The sequence below is a fragment of the Adiantum capillus-veneris genome, chromosome 28, assembly GCF_014529385.1.
Source record: "Adiantum capillus-veneris isolate H3 chromosome 28, ASM1452938v2, whole genome shotgun sequence".
Classification (NCBI taxonomy): Eukaryota; Viridiplantae; Streptophyta; class Polypodiopsida; order Polypodiales; family Pteridaceae; genus Adiantum; species Adiantum capillus-veneris.
The window spans coordinates 125,525,856-125,552,194 of NC_140958.1; the positions used below are offsets into that span (position 1 = coordinate 125,525,856).

At 44.4% G+C, this 26,339-nt stretch overlaps 1 protein-coding gene across 8 annotated transcripts in view; it reads left to right on the forward strand.

The window, feature by feature from the left end:
* LOC147421251 (uncharacterized) overlaps positions 1 to 26,339 on the forward strand; it is a 123,632-nt gene that overhangs the window by 96,325 nt on the left and 968 nt on the right. The window lies entirely within an intron of this gene.

The following is a 26,339-nucleotide window of genomic DNA, read 5'->3' on the forward strand; positions in this document are numbered from 1 at the left end:
GCTGTAACAATCCCTGTGCCTTATGCCTATCAAACTTGACCTTTTGGCATACCAAGCAACTGCGCACAAACTCTTCCACATCCTTCTTGAGTCTCCGCCAAAAGAAATATCTCTCTACCCCCTTCATGGTGGTAGCAATGCCGCGGTGACCCGTAAAAGGTGGACAGTGGCATTCAGTCATAACCTTATCCCTTAACGGCTGTGTAACGCACAACATAGTCTTTTTCATCAAGTAGCCTTCCCGAAGGGAGTATCCAGCTACCGTCTCCCCATCCCTTATCTGTGTGAAAATATCTGCAAAATCTGTATCTGTGGCATACAGATCGACCATATCCTTGAAGCTCCTATGATGTATCGCGGAAACAGTCAGAACCAACGGTTTCCGAGACAAAGCATCTGCCACCACATTCTTCTCTACCTGCACATGGACAATCTGGAAGTGGAACTGTGACAAGATGTTCGCCCATCGCATCTGCTTTTCCGAAAGCTGCTTCTGTGAGAAGAAGTAGCGCAAACTCTGATGGTCTGTAAAGACAGTAAAATCCGCTCCAAGTAGGTAATGCCGCCACTGAGTAAGAGCATGGATAACCGCCAAAAGCTCTTTCTCATAGATTTGTGCTGTCATCTCCGGCCTAGAGAACAAACGGCTCTCGTAAGCTATGACATGGCCTTCTTGCATCAAGACCGCACCCAGACTACGACCACAAGCATCACAATATACTTCAAATGACTTCTGCAAGTCCGGCAAAGTCAAAATAGGTCCCGCAGTCAATTTCTCTTTCAATGTCCGAAAGGCAGTCACCTCTGTGGGTCCCCACGAAAAAGGTACTCCTTTCTGTGTCAAGGTATGCAGAGGGAAAGCAACCTCTGCAAACTTTCGTATGAACCGCCTGTAGTACGAACACAGTCCCAAGAAGCTTCTAACTTCATGGACATTCCTCAAATCCGGCCAATCACGGATAGTCTCTATCTTGGCCGGGTCCATTTGCACTCCTGCTGTTGACACAACTGTGTCCCAAAAAGTGTATCTCTAGTAGGAAAAATTCACTTTTCTTTGCATTAATCACTAACTTGTGATCTCGTAATGCCTGAAAGACTTGAAGCAGATGATCTCTGTGTTCTACCTCATTCTTGAAGAAAACAATGATGTCGTCAAAGAAAGTGCCAACAAATAGCCTGTACTCTCGAAAAATCCTGTCCATCATCCGGTTAAATGTCGTAGGAGCATTGGTTAAGCCAAAAGGCATCACCAAAAACTCAAATAACCCAAAAGTCGTCCGAAAAGCTGTCTTGTAGACATCTCCTGGCGCTATCCTGATCTGATGATATCCACTCTTCAAGTCAATCCTGCTAAAGCACGAGGATCCCTGTAACCTGTCGAGTAACCTGTCGAGTATATCATCGATCCTAGGAATCGGAAATCTGTACTTGATGGTGATTTCGTTGAGAGCGCTATAATCGATGCACATTCTCCAAGATCCGTCTTTCTTCAAAACCAACAACACTGGAGAGCAATACAGTGAAGTACTAGGCTGGACAAGACCCTTTTCCAAGAGATCTTTCACTAGGTTCATAATCCTTTCATTCTGTACTCGGCTCACACGGTAAGGTGGCCGATTAGGTGGTGTGCTTCCAGGTATCAGATCAATGGTTTGATCTTCAGGCCCTCTGAAAAGCAATCGGCATGAGTGTGGAGAAAAATCTTGGCGTTCTTTTGATGAGGTCAAAACATATTCAACCTTTATCCAGCGTTCACTTCTCTCCCAAAAGAATGAGTAAGAAACTGAAGTTCATCAAGTACGATCTCTAAGCCCTTCATTTATCAAAGTCGCTTTCTCGGCCCGGTAGTCAACCACGGCGTAGTTCTTGTGGTACCAAGGGATCCTGAGTAGAATGTCACTCGCGTGCCCTGAACACCCCTGTCATTGCAAACGAAGTTTGCCAATGCTCGGTGTAATGGCAACATCCCATCCGGGTGCCAGTCGAACTACCTCCGCCTGTGGCGTTAGTCTGTCGGGCGTAATTCCAAATCGAGCCGCCAATTCCAAGTGAAAAGAAGTTGGCCTTGGCTCCTTCAAAAGAGCTTCCTAATCCTTCACTTTGCCCCAAAAGCGGCAAAGTTTGTACTTTCATACATTAGATTCGGTGCAGGTCCCACGCCATGTGGTACCAGTTCTGCTTTTCTATCTGCCTTTTCTGCCACGCTCCTGAGCTGCGCTCGAACTCTCAGGCCTGTCGTCGTCTTTATCATTTTATTCTTTCTGTGCCTTTTTAGGGCACTTCGTGGAGATATGTCCATTTTCCCTGCATCCAAAGCACTTCCCCTCTCTGATGAAGCGAGCTCTCTCCTCAGGAGTAAGCTTGGGTCGTGCATCCTTTTTCTCTGGGTTGCTCTTTTTCTTTCTACTTTCATTCCCAGAAGTCTGTTCGGCTCGTTGTGTCATGGCCTCATCTGTGGGGTAGGTCAGACTGCCAGAGTGAATGGCAAAGCCCCGCTTCGCATGACTCATCAACTCCTGAATAGAAGCTGACTTCTGTTCCAAGTAGTGATCTCGGATCTCTGTAGGTAGACCCAAGGTAAACCGCTCAATTTGTTCTCTGAACGAGATCTTCTTGAATGAAGAGGCGGGTAGAAAAGAGCTCCATAATCTTTCACAATAAGCATTGATTGTATCTTTCTTGGTCATCCGAAGATGGTTCCAAGCAGCTCGTATATCTCGTTCATATTCTTGCGTCAACCAAGAAGAAATAAAAAGCTTCTTAAATTTCAGCCATTTAACTGGCGCAGTCTTGTTTAAAAGAAGCGTGGACCACCAAGTACGAGCATTCCCCTTAAGGTGAGAGGTAGGTCTCCGAATCTTGGAGTGCTCTAAATAGCGTCCTCCCGCGAAAGCGATGTCAAACTGCTGTATAAAAGACAAAGCCTTTGAAGCATCTGAGTATCCTAAAAAAGTATCAAACTTGATCTAGTGGCCACCTTCCTTAAACTCTCGGACTTTCTTGCTTTTATCTTCGAGAAAGTCATACTGGTTGGCTTTTTAAAAATTCTTCTTGTTCACATAAAACTTTCCGCATCGCAATCTGAGATGTCTGTAGACGAGTCCTCAGTAGAACTGTCAGTCTCTGGGCGAGATGTAGCCTTCTTTGCCTTTTTCTTGCCTTTTCCGAAGCTTTGTTTCTTGCTTCTCTTTTTGCTTTTCCTGTCTTCTTTGGTCGAATCTGAAGAGCTAGAAGAACTGTCAGAAGAAGAAGAAGAACTGGGTACTCCTTCAAATCGAACACGCTTCTTTTGTTTCTTTGCGTTGTCCAAAGTCGACCGACGACCCAAATAACCTGGAAAGTCAGTGCTTTTCTTCTGCTTTTTGCCGTGCTTTTTGGCTTTCTTTTGCGTGTCAAAAAGCTGAGCAATCCGTGCATCAACCACGTTCTCCAGTTCCTTCTCCGTATTTTTTCTTGGAGGCAGAAGGTTTCTTGAGAGCGGGTTTCAGGAGTGGTGTTGTGGTTCTTTGCCACTCCGTCTGTACCTCTTCCAAAGAGGTCTGGCTCATATATTTTGCCATCTTCGGGTCCTTAGCAAAATTGAGCATCATCTTTGTTGCATCGCCGATCAACTGGCGACGCTCCATCTCTCGCCGCTCCGCCTGAGTAGGCCGAGGCGGGCCATACTCTTTGCCGGAATCTTCGTTGTGATCCCAGCCCGCATCTCCAGATGCAAAGGGAGTTGACTGATCATTGCCTGAAGCCATAGGTGCCGCGGAAAAAAAATATTCGGGGATCGGATTTCCTGTAGAAGAGAAATCGGCCGTGCTCTGATACCACTGTAATAGACTTGGACACTCCAAGTCAAAAATCAATCGCGACAGCACCAAATAACCACTTCAAAACAATTCACAGATCACAATAGATTTGCATTGGCCTGGCGGAGTTCCGTGCCTAGAGATATTGGCCCCAAAGACTGGCGCCCCTTTCGGTATTTCTTTTTATATTAATCACATCAAAGTACAAGAGAGTGGCTAGGGTTTCACTCTCAGACTCTGCGTCCAGATGCTTTGAGAAGTGAGGCCCTCACCACTAATTTAAAGGTTACAAGGGATGCCCAAAAGCAGAGCCCTAAAAGCTTCAAATCAAAAGCAATTTCTCTCTCTCTCTCGCTCATAGAGAGTCAAAACTTGAAAGCAAAAGCATTCTCTCTCTTTCTCATATTGTAGAGAAAAAGCAAAATTTGCGTCGCTCATCATTTTCATTTTTTATTTTCTCTAATAGCCTCCGTGATTTTCGGAAATTAGGGTTTCTGGCAGAAATTAGGGTTTCTGCTGTCCGCCACGTCATCACTTTGTGACACATATGATCATGATGGTTTAGTAGCAGAACATCTGATCCATGCCAGGGATCTACTTTCAGAAGTCCTTGCTCGTCTGTTTAATTGGGTCATGTGTGAAGGATTACCTGAATCTTGGAAATTATCTACTATCGTACCTATTTTCAAATCAGGGGATCCTATGATACCCGGGAACTACCGTACACAAAATCATCCGTCAGGATCTTATACAGTTGGATACTAAGAGGACATGGGTAGACCGTACACAAAAATTGGGCACGAAGATGGCGGACTACAAAGAAAACTTCCTACAGCTATCTGAAGATGAATTTGTGATTCGCCCGAGCTACATGGATACCCACCTGTCTCATGGTTTGAGATGTGCTATTGGTCAGATTCGTACATCCTCACACCATCTGGAAATTGAATTTGGCAGATTTAGGGGAATCCCGCCTGAGAGCAGAATTTGCAAGTTATGCGGAATGGAGCCGGAGACAAAAGTACGCTACTTATGCCATTGCACCGTATACTATGAGATACGTGGGCGTTTCCATTGCCTATTTAAAAAAGGCTTTGGACCTCTAGAAAGAGTCATGTAATACCAAGATCAAAGATGGTTAAGCTTGTACCTACTGGAACTACATCGGCACAGGGATAACATAATGAGAAGACAAAGAGCACTACAGCCTCAGAGGCAGATCACAGATTTCTTCGGATCGAGAGAAGCAGGAGTGGAAGGAGAAGCAAGAGGCCAACAGCCAGCACAAAGGAGTACCCACATTCATACCAAAGGCACCCTCATTGACAGGGCAATTGAGCTTAGGAAATCGAGACGACCATGACCGAGATGGAGAAGCACACTTGGCCGGAGGAGACTACAACAAAGGATTAGAAGCATTCTAGCCAGACACCCAGAATGCTCCTAAGAAGTTTATTTAATACTTTGTATTTAGTTTTTCACATTTATTTTCACACTTAGTACTTTAGTACTAAGGTACCCAAACATTGTAACAGATTCACCACTTTTGTATCAGTTTGGTCTCATAGGTCATTCTGGCCTTTTGAAGACGTTAATATAACATTTCATTTCATTTCATCTCTCTCGGCAAGAAAAGGGGCTGTATTCTATGTACAAGAAAGAGACCTCTAGAGATGCTCAATGGCCTGTCACCTAGAGGAAATACAAGAGCGAGGTTACAAAGTGCAGGATATGTAGACGTCGGTTGAGGTGGTTTGTATGATGAGTGTAAAATGAACCACTAGCGAGGTGCATAATGCCATGTGACGTGGGAATGATCCTGACTGAAAAGAACTGTCAATCTCACCCATGTGTGAAGAAAGGTGTATCTACACTCCTGCGTTGCATTGGAGGAGCCAGCTGAAGTAGATGACAGACTGCAAAGAGTATGCCGGTTTAGTATGCCGTGCTCATCTTGAGAGCCAACGCTTCTAAGGAAGGAACTTCACCTTCCTATGTCTCGTGTTCTCTCTCTCTCTCTCTCTCTCTCTCTCTCTCTCTCTCTCTCTCTCTCTCTCTCTCTCTCTCTCTCTCTCTTAAATTCTGGGATTTAATTACAAGTGGGAAATACCACAGAAAAGATCATATACATAGTCACGAACACAAATGTGTTCATCTATGGAAGAGGGCTAAAAGAATTCATAGGAAAGCTGATGCAACTCTGAGGTGATATCACCAACTTCCATGCAAATGTAAGCCAAAGAGAAAGCTTGAAAAATTAAAAGGGATCTACATCAAAGCGAAGGAACATGTAGCCGTTACGTTGACGCCACAGGGTCTAATAAGCTCAAAATTTGACCCACATAAAGAAAACCGCAAATCGCCGTAAGGAAGGCGGGAGAATGCCAAAAGCCCAAAACCGTTTGTGGAAGACCATAGAGGGGAAACCAATCCACATACACACTGCTAGGCGGCAAAGAAAATCTCTAGTAATGTAGCAATCCCAAAGCACGTGACCCAACAGTCTCTTGCAGCGAACACACCGAGAAGAGCATCACCAGAGAAACAAGTGCTCCTTCAAAGGAAAGTGGCTCTTCCAAAGGGCAGAGAGCCCAAAACCGTTTGTGGAAGACCATAGAGGGGAAACCAATCCGCATACACGTTGCTAGGCGGCAAAGAAAATCTCTAGAAATGCAGCAATCCCAAAACAGGTGACCCAACAGTCTCTTGCAGCGAACACACCGAGAAGAACATCACCAAAGAAACAAGTGCTCCTTCAAAGGAAAGTGGCTCTTCCAAAGGGCAGAGAGTGGCTTCTTCCACCAGGTATCTGACTTGCATATTGATCATAGGGCATTACAGTGGTCAGCAATCCAAGACCGTGGTAGAAGAAGAGCATACACCTGTCTAGTAGACGTAGCCTCAAAGGGCGTGTCCCAAAGAAACTAATCAGACATGCAAGCACCATCAGCCAAGGGCAGAATGGCCAAAAAGTCAACTAGCATGTGTTGAAGCTCTCTCCAAAGCTGACGGTAATGCATACACAATCCAAAACGTCGAGCGCGGCAAGGGGAAATCGAAAAGTGTAGCTTGCCTCATCAACCACATCACCAACTACTCGAAGGCCACAACAAGAGAGAAAGTATGCCTGGTGAGGTGAATGGTGTACCAAAGTAAGAGAATGCCCGACTCCAATGAAGACTCTCCAATCGAAGCGAATTACCTTCCCGTTGTTGTCCACCATGCCAAGATAAATGAATTGTAACCTCTTTCACCCAGAAATCAAACTAGAAGTAAGTGGACATCCCAGAAGGTGTCCTCCATCTTGCCAAACACGACCTCCCAGAGAGAAGGTTGCCAGTGACCAAAGGAGGAAGTAACAACTTGTCGACACAAAAAGGCAATCATAAGAGCCCAAGGCTGAGATTGTTGCACAAGAGTAGGCAACAACATGGCCTTCTTAGCAAGAACATGTCGGCGCAAGTCCAAGATATTGAGGCCATCGAAGTGCTTGGGAGTGCAAAGTTTCTCCATCGACATCAAACGCCACAAATGAGACAAAATTGATGGCATAAAAGAAGTAAGACAATGGCGAGGCCAATGTAGCAATGGCAAAAAGAACTAAACATAAGCCATCAAGATACTTTAAAAGATCCGCAAGCAAACATGCAATGGCCGTGTAGCTGTAACAGACTTGGACACTCCAAGTCAAGAATCAACCGCGACAACACCAAATAACCACTTCAAAACAATTCACAAATCACAATAGATTTTCACTGTCCCGGCGGAGTTCCGTGCCCAAAGATATTGGCCCCAAAGACTGGCGCCCCTTTCGGTATTTCTTTTTATATTAATCAGATCAAAGTACAAGAGTGTGGCTAGGGTTTCACTCTCAGACTCTGCGTCCAGATGCTCTGAGAAGTGAGGTCCTCACCACTAATTTAAAGGTTACAAGGGATGCCCAAAAGCAGAGCCCCAAAAGCTTCAAATAAAAAACAATTGCTCTCTCTCTCACAGAGAGTCAAAACTTGAAAGCAAAAGCATTCTTTCTCTCTTTCTCATATTGTAGAGAAAAAGCAAAATTTACATCGCTCATCATTTTCAAATTTTATTTTATTTATTTATTTTTTAATAATAGCCTCCGCGATTTCCGAACATTAGGGTTTTTGGCAAAAACTAGGGTTTGCAGGAATTTTAGGGTTTCTGGCAGAAATTAGGGTTTCTGCTGTCCGTAGCCACGTCATCACTTTGTGACATACCCCCCTCTTGAAAGCATTGTAATCGACCGCGATTACACCTGCAAAACCGACGAAAGCCATATACCGTCTTAGCAGACACTGACTGTTAGTACCTACGTACTAAGAACACGCATCTAGCACATGTACAAAATCGACAGTCACATCACACGACATTACCAGACATCACAGGACATCACATGACATTCAACATTCATTCGGATCTTAGACCATGATTTATTGGCAATGTAGCTAGCAATCACATCTAGGTCCAATCGGGACTTCAACGATGTCCGATTGAATAACCCCTATTGCAACCATGTCTATTCGAGATCAATCAGACCAAAATGCTGCAGTCATTTCGGCTATCAGTTCTTGCACTCACAAGAAGTCAAGAACAAATCAGTATCATTATTAGGAATTCCATTTCATAAAGTCATACAGCAGAATACTGTCAGCTCTCAATATCCCTGAAGCTCAAAGAGACATCAGTGACTTTAGTATCAAAATCAAGGCATCTGTTGACAAAGGAGTGGAGTGACTCCCCTCTTGTGCATCCCACTACACCAGATCTTCGGCTAAGCTGAATTTTGGGTTCCGTTTGGAGTAGACTATGCTAAACCAAAACATTGAGGTAAAGTTTCACAATCCGAGGAGTATCTGCTAGGTCCTCCTCCTCCATCCACTTCGCATCAAATGCAGGAAATTTCTTGAACTTAACCAAGAACCGCCTTCGGACTTTACCTTTCTTCGTATCGTTATGTGCCAAAATCTGTTCAGGAACAAGGATCTCCTTGTTTTCTTCCACTTCGGGTTGCTCATCAGGCTTCCCATCATCAGGCACATCACCCTTAACAGGTTCCAAGAGACTCACATGCAATGCATTGTGAATCCTCCAAGTATCTGGCAGTTTCAATTGGAAGGAGACATCATTTATCTTTTTAGTAATCTGGAAAGGTCCGTAGTATCGCATACTAAGCTTTGGAAAAAGCCTCTCCTTTCCCTTTTTCTTTCTTAGGCGTGCCTTCTCAAAAGTAAGAGCACCCAATCATCCTCCTTCAGTTTTAAGTCGCGACGATGGCGATCTGCTGCCTTTTTCTGTCGTTCTTGAGACTCCTGCAAAGTCTCGCGAACCTTTGCAAAAGCCGTATCCAAATCTCGCGAATATTTATCCGCTTCAAATATCTAATCTTTCGTGCTCAGGAAGGATGGAACCTTCGTAGCACTTTCAACAATCTCACATGGCGTCTTCCCCGTCGAAGAGTGTATCGTGTTATTGTAGGTAAATTCCACCAAAGGTAAGTTCTTTTCCCATTGAGTCTTCTGATCCGAGATACAAGACTTCAATAAATCTAAAATCACTGAATTGGCAAGCTCAAGTTGTCCGTCAGTCTGCAAGTGGAACGATGACGAGAATTGCAACCGCATCCCAATGTTCTCCCAAATTGCCTTCCAAAACAAACTCGTAAATCTGGGGTCTCTCTCGGAGACAATCGGCAACTCCGCACAAACTCTTCCACATCCTTTTTGAGTCTCGGCCCAAAGAAGTATCTCTCTCTACCCCCTTGATGGTGGTAGCAATGCCGGGGTGACTCGTAAAAGGTGGACAGTGGCATTCAGTCATAACCTTTTCCCTCAACGGCTGTGTAACGCACAACATAGTCTTTTTCATCAAGTAGCCTTCCCGAAGGGAGTATCCAGCTACCGTCTCCCCATCCCGTATCCGTGTGAAAATATCTGCAAAATCTTTATCTGTGGCATACTGATCGACCATATCCTCGAAGCTCCTACGATGTATCGCGGAAATAGCCAGAACCAACGGTTTCCGAGACAAAGCATCTGCCACCACATTCTTCTGTCCCTGCACATGGACAATCAGGAAGTGGAACTGTGACAAGATGTTCGCCCACCGCATCTGCTTTTCCGAAAGCTGCTTCTGTGAGAAGAAGTAGCGCAAACTCTGATGGTCTGTAAAGACAGTAAAATCCGCTCCGAGTAGGTAATGCCGCCACTGAGTAAGAGCATGGATAACCGCCAAAAGCTCTTTCTCATAGATCTGTGCTGTCATCTCCGGCCTAGAGAACAAACGGCTCTCGTAAGCTATGACATGGCCTTCTTGCATCAAGACCGCACCCAGACTACGACCACAAGCATCACAATATACTTCAAATGACTTTTGCAAGTCCGGCAAAGTCAAAATAGGTCCCGTAGTCAATTTCTCTTTCAATGTCCGAAAGGCAGTCCCCTCTGTGGGTCCCCACGAAAAAGGTACTCCTTTCTGTGTCAAGGTAGGCAAAGGGGAAGCAACCTCTGCAAACTTTCGTATGAACCGCCTGTAGTACGAACAGAGTCTCAAGAAGCTTCTAACTTCATGGACATTCCTCAAATCGGGCCAATCACGGATAGTCTCTATCTTGGCCGGGTCCATTTGCACTCTTGCTGTTGACACAATTGTGTCCCAAAAAGTGTATCTCTGGTAGGAAACATTCACTTTTCTTTGCATTAATCACTAACTTGTGATCTCGTAATGCCTGAAAGACTTGAAGCAGATGATCTCTGTGTTCTGCCTCATTCTTGGAGAAAACAATGATGTCGTCAAAGAAAGTGCCAACAAATAGCCTGTACTCTCGAAAAATCCTGTCCATCATCCGGTTAAATGTCGCAGGAGCATTGGTTAAGCCAAAAGGCATCACCAGAAACTCAAATAACCCAAAAGTCGTCCGAAAAGCTGTCTTGTAGACATCTCCTGGCGCTATCCTGATCTGATGATATCCACTCTTCAAGTCAATCCTGCTAAAGCACGAGGATCCCTGTAACTTGTTGAGTATATCATCGATCCTAGGAATCGGAAATCTGTTCTTGATGGTGATTTCGTTGAGAGTGCTATAATCGATGCACATTCTCCAAGATCCGTCTTTCTTCAAAACCAACAACACTGGAGAGCAATACGGTGAAGTATTAGGCTGGACAAGACCCTTTTTCAAGAGGTCTTTCACTAGGTTCATAATCTTTTCATTCTGTACTCGGCTCACACGGTAAGGTGGCCGATTCGGTGGCGTGCTTCCAAGTATCAGGTCAATGGTTTGATCTTCAGGCCCTCTGAAAAGCAATCGGCATGGGTGTGGAGAAAAATCTTGGCGTTCTTTTGATCAGGTCAAAACATATTCAACCTTTATCCATCGTTCAGTTCTCTCCCAAAAGAATGAGTAAGAAACTGAAGTTCATCAAGTACAATCTCTAAGCCCTTCATTTATCAAAGTCTCTTTCTCGGCCCAGTAGTCAACCACGGCGTAGTTCTTGTGGTACCAAGGGATCCTGAGTAGAACATCACTCGCGTGCCTTGAACACCCCTGTCATTGCAAACGAAGTTTGCCAATGCTCAGTGTAATGGCAACATCCCATCCGGGTGCCAGTCGAACTACCTCCGCCTGTGGCGTTAGTCTGTCGGGCGTAATTCCAAATCGAGCCGCCAATTCCAAGTGAAAAGAAGTTGGCCTTGGCTCCTTCAAAAGAGCTTCCTAATCCTTCACTTTGCCCCAAAAGCGGCAAAGTTTGTACTTTCATACATTAGATTCGGTGCAGGTCCCACGCCATGTGGTACCAGTTCTGCTTTTCTATCTGCCTTTTCTGCCACATTCCTCAGTTGCTCTCGAACTCTCAGGCCTGTCGTCGTCTTTATGATTTTGTTCTTTCTATGCCTTTCTAGGGCACTTCGCGGAGATATGTCCATGTTCGCCGCATCCAAAGCACTTCCCCTCTCTGATGAAGAGAGCTCTCTCCTCAGGAGTAAGCTTGGGTCGTGCATCCTTTTTCTCTAGGTTGCTCTTTTTCTTTCTACTTTCATTCCCAGAAGTCTGTTCGGCTCGTTGTGTCATGGCCTCATCTGTGGGGTAGGTCAGACTCCCAGAGTGAATGGCAAAGCCCTGCTTCGCATAACTCATCAACTCTTGAATAGAAGCTAACTTCTGTTCCAAGCAGTGATCTCGGATCTCTGTAGGTAGACCCAAGGTAAACCGCTCAATCTGTTCTCTGAAAGAGATCTTCTTGAATGAAGAGGCGGGTAGAAAAGAGCTCCAGAATCTTTCACAGTAAGTATTTACTGTATCGCTCTTGGTGATCTGAAGATAGTTCCAAGCAGCTCGTACATCTCGTTCATATTCTGGCGTCAACCAAGAAGAAATAAAAAGCTTCTTAAATTTCAGCCATTTAACTGGCGCAGTCTTGTTTAAAAGAAGCGTGGACCACCAAGTACGAGCATTCCTCTTAGAGTAAGAGGCGGCTCTCCGAATCTTGGAGTTCTCTGAATAGCGTCCTCCCGCAAAAGCGATGTCAAATTGCTGTATAAAAGACAAAGCCTTCGAAGCATCTGAGTATCCTGAAAAAGTATCAAACTTGATCGAGTGGCCACCTTCCTTAAACTCTCGGACTTTCTTGCTTTTATCTTCGAGAAAGTCATACTGGTTGGCTTTGTAAAAATTCTTGTTGTTCGCATAAAAGTTTGCGTTGTCAGAGTCTGAACTGTCCGTAGACAAGTCCTCTGTAGAAGTGTCACTCACTGGGCGAGACTTAGACTTCCTTGCCTTTTTCTTGCCCTTTCCAAAGCGTTGTTTTTTGCTTCGCTTTTTGCTTTTCATGTCTTCTTCGTTCGAGTCTGAAGAGCTAGAAGAACTGTCAGAAGAAGAAGAAGAAGAAGAACTAGGTAGGTCTTCAAACTTGACGCGCTTCTCAATTTCTTTGCCTTGTTAAATGTCGACCGACGACCCAAATATCCCGGGAAGTCAGTGCCTTTCTTCTGCTTTTTTGCCATGCGTTTTGTCCTTCTTTTGCACGTCGAAAAGCTGAGCAATCCGTGCATCAACCACGTTCTCCAGTTCCTTCTCCGTATATTTCTTGGAGGCAGAAGGTTTCTTGAGAGCGGGTTTCGGGAGTGGTGTTGTGGTTCTTTGCCACTCCATCTGTACCTCTTCCAAAGAGGTCTGGTTCATATATTTTGCCATCTTCGGGTCCTCGGCAAAATTGAGCATCATCTTTGTTGCATCGCCAATCAAGTGACGACGCTCCATCTCTCTTTGCTCCGCCTGAGTAGGCCGAGGCGGGCCATACTCTCTTTCTGAATCTTCGTTGTGATCCCAGCCCGCATCTCCAAATGCAGAGGGAGTCGACTGATCATTGCCTGAAGCCATAGGTGCCGCGGAAAAAAAATTTGGGGATCGGATTTCCCGTAGAAGAGAAATCGGCCGTGCTGTGATACCACTGTAACAGACTTGGACACTCCAAGTCAAGAATCAACCGCGACAGCACCAAATAACCACTTCAAAACAATTCACAGATCACAATAGATTTGCAATGGCCCAGCGGAGTTCCATGCCCAGAGATATTGGCCCCAAAGACTGGCACCCCTTTCGGTATTTCTTTTTATATTAATCAAATCAAAGTACAAGAGTGTGGCTAGGGTTTCACTCTCAGACTCTACGTCGAGATGCTCTCAGAAGTGAGGCCCTCACCACTAATTTAAAGGTTACAAGGGATGCCCAAAAGCAGAGCCCCAAAAGTTTCAAATAAAAAACAATTGCTCTCTCTCTCACAGAGAGTCAAAACTTGAAAGCAAAAGCATTCTTTCTCTCTTTCTCATATTGTAGAGAAAAAGCAAAATTTGCATCGCTCATCATTTTCAAATTTTTATTATTATTATTATTTTTTTTAATAGCCACTGCGATTTTCGGAAATTAGGGTTTGCAAGAATTTTAGGGTTTCTGCCACGTCATCACTTTGTGACAGTAGATCAGTTCCATTAATGCAATTTAACATTCAAGCGCTGCATAACCCAATCCACTTTTTGACCGTGAGAGACTTCGATCCAATTGGATACCCAAATGCTTGACAATCACACTCGGAGGAACAATCTCTCCTGGCCACAATAAAGCATGCCAATCATAGGGATTCATCAGCAGAAGCTTCAATTTGCAGAAATTGACTCTAAGACGAACCGCAAGCCCTTACAACTCCAACGCGTCCATAATCACATGAACATCAGTCTAGCAACTGCAAGGCATAAACAAAGAGTCGTCAGCATAAGCTTGCCCAATGAAGTTGTGACCCGATGGTAACTGCAAGCCATGAAGACGACCAACAGAAGTCAAGTGATCAAGATGCATCAACAAAGGGTGTGTGGCATACAACAATGCACTAAGGGGGCAGCCCTGTTTAATTGAACAACCAAGAGGCCAAGATTCCATCAGTTCACCTTCGAGAATCCCCGAAGACAAACTGTGTGAATACAAGAAATAAATTACATTGGCTCATTTGGGACCAAACCCAAGACACGACATCGTAGCAGCAATGTAGTTCCATTGCACAATGTCGAAAGCCTTCTCAATGTCAACTTGCATAACAAGTACGTCGTGTTGCGTATACTTTGCATACTCCATGCCAATTAGAACATTAGCCAAATTGTCAGCGATTTGGCGACGTGGTATGAACCATATTGAGCCTGATGAATTCTAGTAAGAACGTGATCTTTAATCCGATTCACCAGCAACTTAGCCAATATGTTGTTTAGCCAATATCTTATAAACAACAGGCATCAAAGTAATAGGCCGCCAGTGAGAAAAATGCTCGCAAAGTTCTTGCTTAAGGCAACAATTTGAGCAAACCCTCTTTCCATGATACTGACAAGTCTTGTTTCTCCCATGCCATATTCATCATGAAAAGCAAAGGCTCCTTAAGAATCTCCCAAAAGGAGAGGAAAAACCCCACAGTAAGCCTATCCCAGCCAAGGGATCGCCAACGACCCAATGCAAGCGACACACAATGCAATTTAGAATCCGTGGAAGGTTCCTCAAGGCATTGTGTATCGTGAGAAGAAATAATTGATTGTACATGAGAGAGCAACATTTGTCGTGCTGGACAAATTGCTATAGATGGTTAGGAGAAGCACCAAACATGCAAGACCATAGCATCAGCAAGCTCCTATTTGGATGATGTCCAAGCACCTGAAGGAAGCTTTACACACTTAATGTCCTGGGAAACCCTCGAGTGATGCAGATGCATAAAAAACTGTTTCGAAGCACAACCTTTATCCGCAAAGGCCCATTGACGAGCACGCATCTGCCATTTGTTAAGTTTCCGCTTGTCATTATGTTGTATACATACGCAAGCTTCACATAACTTTGGCAATCAGATAACGACCGTGAGTTAGCCAATTCCTGCAACTTTTGACAAACCTGCTTGACATCGTTAACATTGCTTCGAATCTGATGCATGTACTATTTACCATAATCTTGAATAGCACATTGCACTCGCATAACAAATATCTAGATGCATGTGAGCAAGCAAAGGGGGAACCAACCCAAAGATCAAATCTCGAAAGGCCTCTTGAGTAAGATAAGCATTGCTAATATGCAACAGACGCGTTTGAGAAAGAGGTCTCTCACAAAGAGATTGCTCAAAGTACAAATTCAATAAAACAAGGTGATGATCCGATAACTACGGAGTGTAATACATTCTCATATCGCATACAAAATCATCATATTGCTGTGAATTTAGTGCATACCATTTATCCAGCCGTGTGCGTTAAGAGCAATGAGCAGCATGTTGAAAATTAAATCTGGAAATATAGGATACATATAACACCTTAAATCAAGCATGTGTGCAGAAGCGATGAGATGATTCCATGCTTGTTTCTTCACGAGCAACATATTTGAAGAATTGCATGTTGTGCTATCACGCATATCTGGAGTATAATTGAAAGCTCCACAACGCATTGGAGGTCCATGGATAAGAAGAGATGTCCTGTCATAAGGCGGCCCTTTGCGCAGAGGCTGTATATGCATAGATGCCTCCAACTTCATAAATTTGACCATTCAACATACATTGTACTCATTCAGCAACTGCGTGGGTCATTACTCAAAGAACTGGTTGAAGCTCTTGCCAAACCATCATCAAAACTTTGGAGTAACCATGCAAGCCAGCATACGTTGTCCAATAACCCACAAAATAGGAACACTGACCTATAAACTCGTGTTGATTGTGTTCTTGCAAAACAACTATATTTGCCCTACATGTATTTACATAATGCCAAGTTAGCCGCCATTTGTCAAGGTTGCATAACCCAAACACATTGTATGAGATACATCTAATGCGATTATGCATGGGAAATGATATGTACAAGTGGCAAAAGAACATACGGAATTAGGTAGACGTGCCCATGTGCACGTCTTCCTCCACCACATCCATGTCAGATTGATCTGTTGGTTTAGTGCAGAAAAGGTTTCCACAGAATTCATATGCGAGTCGGAAGCCTCACCAATAAGTACATCTTTATAAGAATGCATCGCTTTTTCCCATGTGTCAATCAACCTGCAATTATCATTACATGGAAGTTGCTTGAACGATGCATTCTTATTAGCATTGACATGTGGAACATAATTGCGAGAGGAAGGTGGAGTGCGAATTTTCACCGTCTTCTTAGGCACCTCCCAAGCGCTAGAAACATTGGACCCCACACGCTTACCCTTCACAACATTGCCATTACCAAGAACTGCAGACTAGGAAAGCTTGGTTTTCGCTTTTTCCACATTTTGAGCTACAATAACCATTGAGCCTCCATTCTCCTTTGCTTCACCGATAGGTTTGCCCATAGGGACTGGAGCAAATGACGAAACCACTAAAGGAGGGGGCTGCACAATTGGTATAGGGCATTCAGATTGCACGTGCCCAAATTTACTACATCGGAAACATGAATTTTCAAACTTGCCCCATTTGAGTTTGAATGGGCTCTTGCCCACCCACGAGTCCCTCGAATCAACCATACTGCCTTCAGGGGTAGGTTTGTTAGTATCCCAAAGGATGCAAAACCTGGTGGTGTTTGCATCCAATTTCGGGGGACAAATCACCTTCCCCAGCTGTGTAGCCAACAACGGTAGAAAATGTCTCCATGTGCTAGGGAAGTCCACTATTTCCACCCACACCTGGCATTTATGGCGGATAAGGCTTTGATAATCTTTTGTCAATACCCATGGCAAAACATGTCATTTGCGTGCGAAAGAAGAGTGGAGACATCTCTAGCAACAGATTTGTAGCTTCAATATCCACCAATTGGACTTAATAAAATCCATGAGCACCAAAATAAACACCACGGACAGCTTGGGGCGTTCGAGAAGAAAATCAACCCATTGCCCTATATCTTGCGCAGTGGGCATTTTCCCCCAAAAAAACAAGATGACTGTATTCATAGCATACTGCGCAACCGGGTCCATGAGTTCCTGCATAGGAATACGCACTTCAAGAACAGGTGCCAGACCATTCCAAGCTTTCTGGGCTTCCTCAAAATCCTCAAACAGAAAGTTTTGATCTCAGAAGTGGCATCCGGGAAACTTCCCATGGCTTTCCGACGCTTAAACACACACAACAATCGGGATATAAAGCAAGAACACCCTACCCAAAGAGCAAATACCTAGAGAAAAAAGCATTACAAATAGATTCAGATTTTAGAAACCTGTAGCTTTGTACAGAGACCACAAGACTATGTACATGAATCCACAACTGGCGTACATCAAAGTGCACCTTCCACTAGACTGTACAATATCACTGAAATTCTAGCAGATCACAATGCACTTTGATCCTGTAGAGCGAATGTGAAGCCGACGCTAAGGGCTGACTGCTCTGAACACACACACTCCAACCAGAACTCAAGATGCTGTGCAAAGGCAACTTGCTACGCTGTGAGAGCAATCGCTGACGGTTGACTGCGCAAGGGCTGATTGCCGCACAGAGGCCGACGCATGCGCAAGGCAGGTCCCGCAAGAGCAAGAGGTGCAAGGCTCGCAGCCTGTGCAGAACACGCAACAGTAACACAGCGTGCAGTCGACAGAAGGCAGACACACCAGATTTGTCACACACTTTTTTGGTCAATCTGATTTGATTAATTTACAAGTGGGAAACCTCAAAGCGAGGAAAACCCACCAAAAAGATCAGATACAAGGGGAAGAACACAGTTGGGAAGAACACAACTGTGTTCTGCGATGTAAAATCGCTAAAAGCAAACATAGAAGAGTAGCAAGATTTCCAGGGATATGTCCCTAGTGTCAAAGGCAAAATGTAACGATTGCCTCAGCGAAATCTTGAATGATGGAAAAGGATCAACCTCACGTCGGTGAAACATACGGAGATTGCGATGGTGCCACAGGGACCACAGCGACCAAAATCTGACCCAAGCAAAGAAGATGGCAAAACATTGGAGGGAAGTCGGAAGATTGCCAAAAAGTTAGAAACGTTTGTGTAAAACCGCCGAGGGAAATCGAAGATGCAAACAAGCAGAAACACATCGCAGGAATGTCCTGGTGCAGCGACAGTCCCAAAGTAGATGTTTGACATTCTCATCAGCAGCGGAGTAGGTTACACAACGAGAGGAGCTAATGTGACGCGCCGCAAGGAGAGTTCCAACCTGAAGAACTCCCAACAAACAACGCCAAAGAAACAAACGCTCTTTAAGAGGCAAGCAAGACTTCTAGATCGCAGTGAGAGCCTGTCTCCATCTTTCAGATTTGTGCAAGGTCCAGAGCGCATTACAGTGATCAGCCAGCCAAGAGTGCACAAGGGAAGCATAGATATGTCGGGCAGAAATCGCATCTACAGGAGTGTCCCATAGATTCCAACCTTGCATACGACAACCATCTGTCAGCGGCGGAACAGGGAGAAAATCAGCTAGCATAGGCTGAAGCAAGCTCCAAATATGACGATAATGCATGCCCAACCCAAAGCGTGCCGTTGCCTAAGAAAAAGTAAGCAAATTCCCAGATGAATCCACCACATCATCCACTGTGCATATGCCACGACCAGAGAGGAAGTAGGCTTGACGAGGCAATTGATCAACGAGGGTAAGAGAGAACACCTTACTCCAGTGAATGCTTTCCAAACGCAACGAATTCCCATCTGCTTGCTGCCTGCCATGCCAATAGAGATTATCCGTAACATCTTTCCAAGCGGAGATCGAGCCAAAGGTGAATAAGCAACCAAGAACATAACCATCTATCTTGCCAAATACAATCTCCCAAAGGGAAGTCTGCCAACAACCAAATGCGGAAGTCGTAACGTGCCGACATAGATCAGCAACCATACATGGTTGAGATTGCCGCACAAGAGTAGGCAATAACATTGTCTTCCTTGCCAATGCATGTCGTCGGCGGTCCAAAATATTCAGCCGCCCAGGATGCTTTGTAGTGCAAAGTTTCTCCATTGGTAACAAGCGGAGGGCTTTCTTATGAGAACTATTGCACCACAAGTGAGATACAATATTAGACATAAGCAATGTGACACGGGAGCGAGGCCAGTGCAACAACGGCAAGTAAAATTAAACATATGCCATCATGATACTTTGCACAATACGAAGTCGAACATGTAGCGGCCATGTAGACAGTTTCCAATAGTGCAATTTGACATTCAATCGTTGCATGACCCAATCAATTTGCTGTGTATTAGTTATTTGCCAGCCGATAGGGTATCCCACGTGCCTGACCACCACATGCGGATCAAGAATCTCGCCAGGCCACAGAAGACGATGCCAGTCACAAACATCCAGAGGCAAGAGTTTGGATTTGTAAAAGTTAACCTTAAGGCCTGCAGCCAAGCCAAATGTATTCAATGTCTGCATAATTTCACACACATCATCCTGGTTATTGCAGCATAGGCCTGCCTTGCGAAGTCTTTCCCATTAGGTAATTTCAGCCCATGAAGACGACCGAGCGAAGTCAAATGGTCCGAATACAATAACAAAGGGTGAGTGGCAATGGCATACAACAAGGCGCTAAGTGGGCAACCCTGTCTCACAAAGCATCCAAGAGGCCAAGGTTATGTCAGCTCCACATCAAGGAGGCCTGAAGATATATTGTGAGCATACAAGAAGTATACCACATTGACCATCTTAGGACCAAGTCCAAGGGCCCCCAAAGTGGAAGCAATGAAATCCCATTGTACCGTATCGAAAGCCTTTTCAATGTCTACCTGCATCACAAAAACATCCTGCTGGGTATACTTTGCATATTCCATTCCTATCAATACATTAGCCAGATTGTCAAAAATCTGGCGACGAGGAATAAAGCCATACTACGCGGAATGGATACCAGCCATAAGAGGTTCCTTGATACGGTTCACAATGATTTTAGCCATGATTTTATATATAACCGGCATGAGAGTTATCGGCCGCCAATGCAAGAACTTCTCACAAAGCGCTTGTTTGGGCAATAACTTCAGTGAACTCTCTTTCCAAGACATCAGCAAACACTGTTTCGCCCATGCAATGTTCATCATGTAAAGCAAAGGTTCTTTCAGAGGCTCCCAAAAGGAGAGAAAAAATTCCACAGTGAGCCCGTCCCAGCCTGGCGAACGCTATCTTCCAAGATTAAGCAATACCGAGTGCAATTCATTTTCTGTAAAATCCGCCTCCATGGCCAAAGTATCATGAGGCAGGACAATTGAATGCACTGTAGATAACAAAAGTTGGCGTGCATTAATAATTTTAGCAGATGGCCCGGGGGGGCGGCGAAAACATTCCTAAAATGTGACACCATGGCCAGGCTCCAGGTCGGAACATAACCCGCTTAATAGTTTGAGAAGCCCTTGAATGATGCAAGTGCTTAAAAAACTGTTTCAAGGCACATCCCTTGTCCACAAATGCTCGATGGCAAGCACGAGTCTTCCATTTAACCAATTTTTGTTTATCGTTATGCTGCAAACACACCCAAGCCTGACAAAGGGTTGTCAATTCACTTTCCGACAACAAACGTGTGTGAGCTAAGAGTTGGAGCTGTTGATACATATGTTTGGCGTCCTCAACATCGCCACGTAATTGAAACATGTACTGCTTGCCATAGAATCACACTCTGCACGCGTACAACAAAGCGCACCCAAGCAACATGAGGATCAAGATATATTTGGGCAACTAAAGGGGGAATAACATCATAAATCATCTCGTAGAATGCTTCATGTCAAAGATAAGCATTGTTGATGTGCAGCAGGCGTTTCTTAAAAAGAGGTTGATCAAAGTGTAGTTGCCCATAGCGCAACAGCATCACAACGAGAGTATGATCAAATAAAAGCAAAGAATGGTCTATGCGCATTTCGCACACAAACTCATCAAATTGTTGCATGCCGAGGACATACCACCGATCTAATCTTGCACGATATGTAGAAAAGGCATTATCTTGAAATGTGTACCACGAAACATTGGGATGGAAGACGGTCCACAAATCCAACATCTGTGTGCATGCAACAAGATCTAACTAGGCCTGCAATTCTATGCTCAGCATGTGGGAATGTTTTGTGGTGTTATCCGATAAAGCGGATGCATTGTTAAAATCACCACAAAGTAGGGCATTGGAAAGCCATGGATAAGAAGATATCTCACGCCACAAAGCAGCTCGTTGTCTCGAGGCCGTATACGCATAGACACCACCAAATTCATAACTCTGGCTATTGATCGTGCATTGGACCACCATCCAACGACCCTTTGGATCATTGTACGCCAAATTTGGCTGCAACTCATGCCTAACCATAATCAAAACACCCGAAAAGCTCGACAAACCAGCGTATGCTATCCAATATCCTGCAAAATACGAGCATTGCCCAGTATATTCATGCTGATTATGCTCTTGCAAAACCACAATGTCTGCCTTACATGTATCTACATAGTGCCAGGTTAATCTCCATTTGTCGGGGTTACATAACCCACACACATTATATGAAATGCATTTAACACAACTATGCATTCAAGAGATATGTACAGAGGCAAGTAAGGAAGGGACTAGGTTGACGTGCCCATAAGCACATCAACATCAGCAGCCCGTGACTCAACCACAGTATTCTGCATGCTTGTCTCAAGCCTGCAAGCGATTGAGAAGTCCCATGAACCACGACATTTCTGTAGCAGTGCACCACCTTATTCCATGCATCCGCAAGAGTGCGATTATCATTACAGGGAAGAGGTTTTTGCCCCGCAGATTTTACTTCAGAAGATACATAATTACGAGAGGAGAGCTTCGAACGCATCATAATAGTTTTCTTGGGAGTCACCCAAGGAGATCCTTCCACTGAGTCTACCTTTTTTCCCTTGTTTTTGGTTTCAGTAGTAGACACAAACTTTCCTTTTCCTTGAGGATTGGGGGAAACAACAGGTTTGACCTTGCCTTTATCCACAAACGAAGCATCAGGCAACGCAAAAGCCGCAAAAGCGGTAGATCTAGGATTAGGGACTTCTGTACCAGTAGAAACCACAAGCTGAGGGACAGTTGAAGGAGGGGGTTGCAAAATAGGCTCAGAACATTCAGATTGCATATGTCCAAATTTTCCACAGCGAAAACATGAATACGCAAATTTTGCCCATTTGAGCTTAAAAGGGCGTTTCCCAATGAGTGGGTCTCCGGAATTGACAGTAATACCTTCAGGGGTGGGAACATCCGTATCCCAAAGCACACAAAAGCGATTTGTATTGGCATCAAGCTTGGGAGGACAAATCACTTTCCCGAAATGTGAGGCGAGCATAGGAAGAAAATGGCGCCAAGTGCGTGGGAAATCGAGGATTTCCACCCATACCGGGCACTTATGACGGATTAGACTTTGATAGTCCTTGGTAAGGGCCACGGCAATACATGTGTCATCTGAGTACCAAAGAACAAAGGAGACAACTCAAGCAACATATTGCGGACATTAGTGTCTGCTAACAAAACTTCGTAAAGTCCTCTGGCACCAAAGTAAACACCTTGAACCGCCTTGCGTTTAAGAAGGAAGTCTACCCACTGACCCACATCTTGTGCAGTAGGCATCTTGTTCGGGAAGAACAAAATAACAGCATTTAAAGCATATTGTGCCACTGGGTTCATCAAAGCTTGAACAGGAATGAGCACTTCAGTAGCAGGTTCGTGCCCCTCCCAAGCGTTCCGAGCACCTTCAAAATCTTCTAACAAACAAGCACGGATTTCATCCATTTCCATAGACTCAGGTACCATCTGTTTTCTGCGTTTGTATGAGCTGATAAAGGACACCGGAATCTGTCATACACTGAGACCTTAGTGTTTATGTACTACCGACTACTGGAAGCCAAAAAAAAGACGAAATTCTGTACACTGCCACAATATTGAACCCAAAAAAGTCTTCTGTATGTAAGCCTATTTACTGAAACTGAACTGCGCCTAAGCTGGAGTGATAATCAGACACTGTCTGTGTTACATATGAGTGCCAAACCTGAACAGAGGACTTGACGAGCTGAATAGAAATTGCGGGTCACTGGTGGCAGATTGGTTAGGCCGAACACTGCTTGTACAGAACTCCAGAGGGCACACACGCTGGAACCTTGCAGGGGACTGCAGGGCGCTGCGCGCAGGAGCAGGGAGCGTGCGAAATATCAGGTACGCGCAAAGGGGCTGAGGCGCGCACAGGGCGAATCTGTCACAGAGCAGGGGAGTTGCGTGCCAAACTCTCTCGCATGCACGCGCACGCGCACACACACACACATGCTCTCTCTCTCTCTCTCTCTCTCTCTCTCTCTCTCTCTCTCTCTCTCTCTCTCTCTCTCTCTCTCTCTCACACACTTTTTTTTTTTGTAATGTCATTTTGAATTACCCATGGGAAACCTCGAAAACCCATGAAAAATACTACAAACGGGAAATCAGAAACAGTCAAAATAAAGCTCGTAATGATTGAGAGTAATCTCATCCAAGTCATAAGCCACTCGGAGAGACTGCAACAGAGCCGTCGTGAAGAAGAAAACATAATCGACTCGCATCTGCTGAAACATGAGGGAATTACGTACTCTCCACACCGTCCAAAGCGCCCAGAATCTGACCCAACCAAAAAAGTATGCATACGGCCAAAGCAATGGCGGAAGTACTTCAAAGATCCACAAAGATCTACCAAAATGCATGCTAGGAAAACGCATGCGAAGAGCAGTAGAGATGCAATCCACAAACGGCAGCGTATGAGGACAAGACCACAATAAATGCGGAATGGTCTCAACTGTTGCACCACATCTAACACATCGTGAAGAGGCCAATCTCCTAGAACGTAGAAATTTGCCAATCGGGAGAACCCCAAGTATGCATCTCCACATAAACAGTCTCTCCTTCAGAGGCAATTTCGCAGGCCACACCTTCATGACCTTACTCCGCCACCAAATATCACTCTTGTTCATATTCCATACCTTATTATAGTGTTCGTACATCCAAGACAACGATTGCAAATGACCATACACTTTCTTTGCAGAAATCAAAGAGGCCGAAGAACCATCATAATGCCAATCACAAATTCGGTTTTCTGCAACCAGCGGTGGAACGGGAGATATGGAATCAACCAGATTTTTAATGTTGTCCCACATATGCCTATAATGCATCCCAAGCCCAAAGATATGAGCAGCCTATCTGAACGAAAGCATCCGTCCATCAGCATCCAGCACATCAATTACACTGCAAATATCTTTTTGCGAGAGAAAATAAGCCTGTCTTGGAGAGCATTGAACAAGAGTTTGATCAAAAACTCGACTCCAATGTAAACTTTCTAACCGAAGCGAGTTGCCACATACGTCATCTCTACCATGCCACAACAAGTCTTGCGTGACTACTTTCCAATCTGCTACAAGACTGGAGGCAAAAAGACATCCAGGTATCGTGGCCTGAAACTTACCAAAAACCACATCCCAATACGATGGCTGCCAATGACCAAAAGCCGGTGTAGAAACCGCATGAGCGCACAAAAACGCAAACATTTGCGTCCAAGGCTGCTTTTACTCAACCAACACCAACAACAATGTGGCCTTTCTTGCTATAACATGAGAACCGAGATGTAGAATATTCAAACCACCACAACGCTTCGGACTACATAATTTATCCATCGCAAGCAAACGCAGACCCTTTTTCTAAGAAGAAGTAGACCAAAAGTGCTCCAGTATCCGAGACATCAAAGCTCGAATACGACGAGGTGGCCAATGTAACATAGGCAAGAAAAATTGCACATATGCCACCAATATGGACTACTATTCTGAGTCTTACATGTAGCGGCCAAGTGGATAATTTCCAATAGTGTAATTGAGACCTCAATTTGTTCTCAACCCAATCCAACAATTTTGCATTATTAACCGACCAAGCCAACGGGTATCCAAGATGTCTCACAATTTGGTCAGGCTTTACTATCTCCCCTAGCCATAATACTGAGTGCCAATCCATTTGATGCAACGGTAACAATTTAGATTTTCTCTCACACACACACACACACACAGTAGAAACTGAAGTCTGCGTGTGTGAACCCGCGTTAGAGCTTGTAGGCGGTATCTACCAAGAATCGTCTGCTTTTAATTGCACCTATGTTTGCCAGGTGCTTTTTTTCACCTGGAATTCGGGCTTGGAGCTTGCATTCATTAAGAGGCGATTCTGTTTGTAGTGGATTGGACAGATGCTGAATGCGTAGTCATAAATGAGAACAAGATGGACTAGAACTAACACTGAGACCGATGCTTAACTTGAGGACCAAAAATTTCAGAAGGACGAACGGATATAAAAAATGACATATTGGTACAACTTGACTTCCTTACAAATTACAATTGTGCTGAGAGAAGTCCCTTTGGAAAAGAACATATCACAAAATATGCCGGTGAGTTAAGTCATTGTCACATGTCCCCCCGCCCCCCCGGCGTTTGGGCACGTAGGGCTAGAAAACCCTTTTTTTGTGACTCTTGCATTGTAAGAGGGAGAAAGGCCGTGTACTTACTGCTACAGCACACCACCACTGACTTCGACATGCAAGGTAAACTTACATTACATCTCTGAAGCAGATTAAACCTCGGAATATGATTCAAAAGTACAAATATAAAATGAACAATCAGATTGATATATGGGCATTTTGAGTTGCAGCATAACTTTTTAGCTCAGGGCACCAATGTGATGAATAATCACATCTTTTTAGTTTTAGGTGCGTTCATGTGACCGTGCTTAGCTTCTTTCTATGTAGCTTGGACGTTCTTCAGTTATCCTTGTTGTTTTGAGCTTCTACCTTTCACTTTGTATAGTCCTCTACGTTTTCCTGGCTAAAAGGAGTGGACATGGTATTTCTTTTGCTAGTTGCTGTACATGGATTTAAAAACAGAAGTTTATATATTTATGTGGAGTAGTTAGATTTGGATTTGTGACATTTTTAAATCTCTCTAATCCACTCAAAGGACAATTCATGAAACCTAGATGACCTACATATATAAGCCGTTAAGAGTAGGCCAAATCTTAGCTTCCATTTGCGTACCTAACACCTTGTTTCCATATCATACATATGGTATTTACTGCACGTATTTACCATA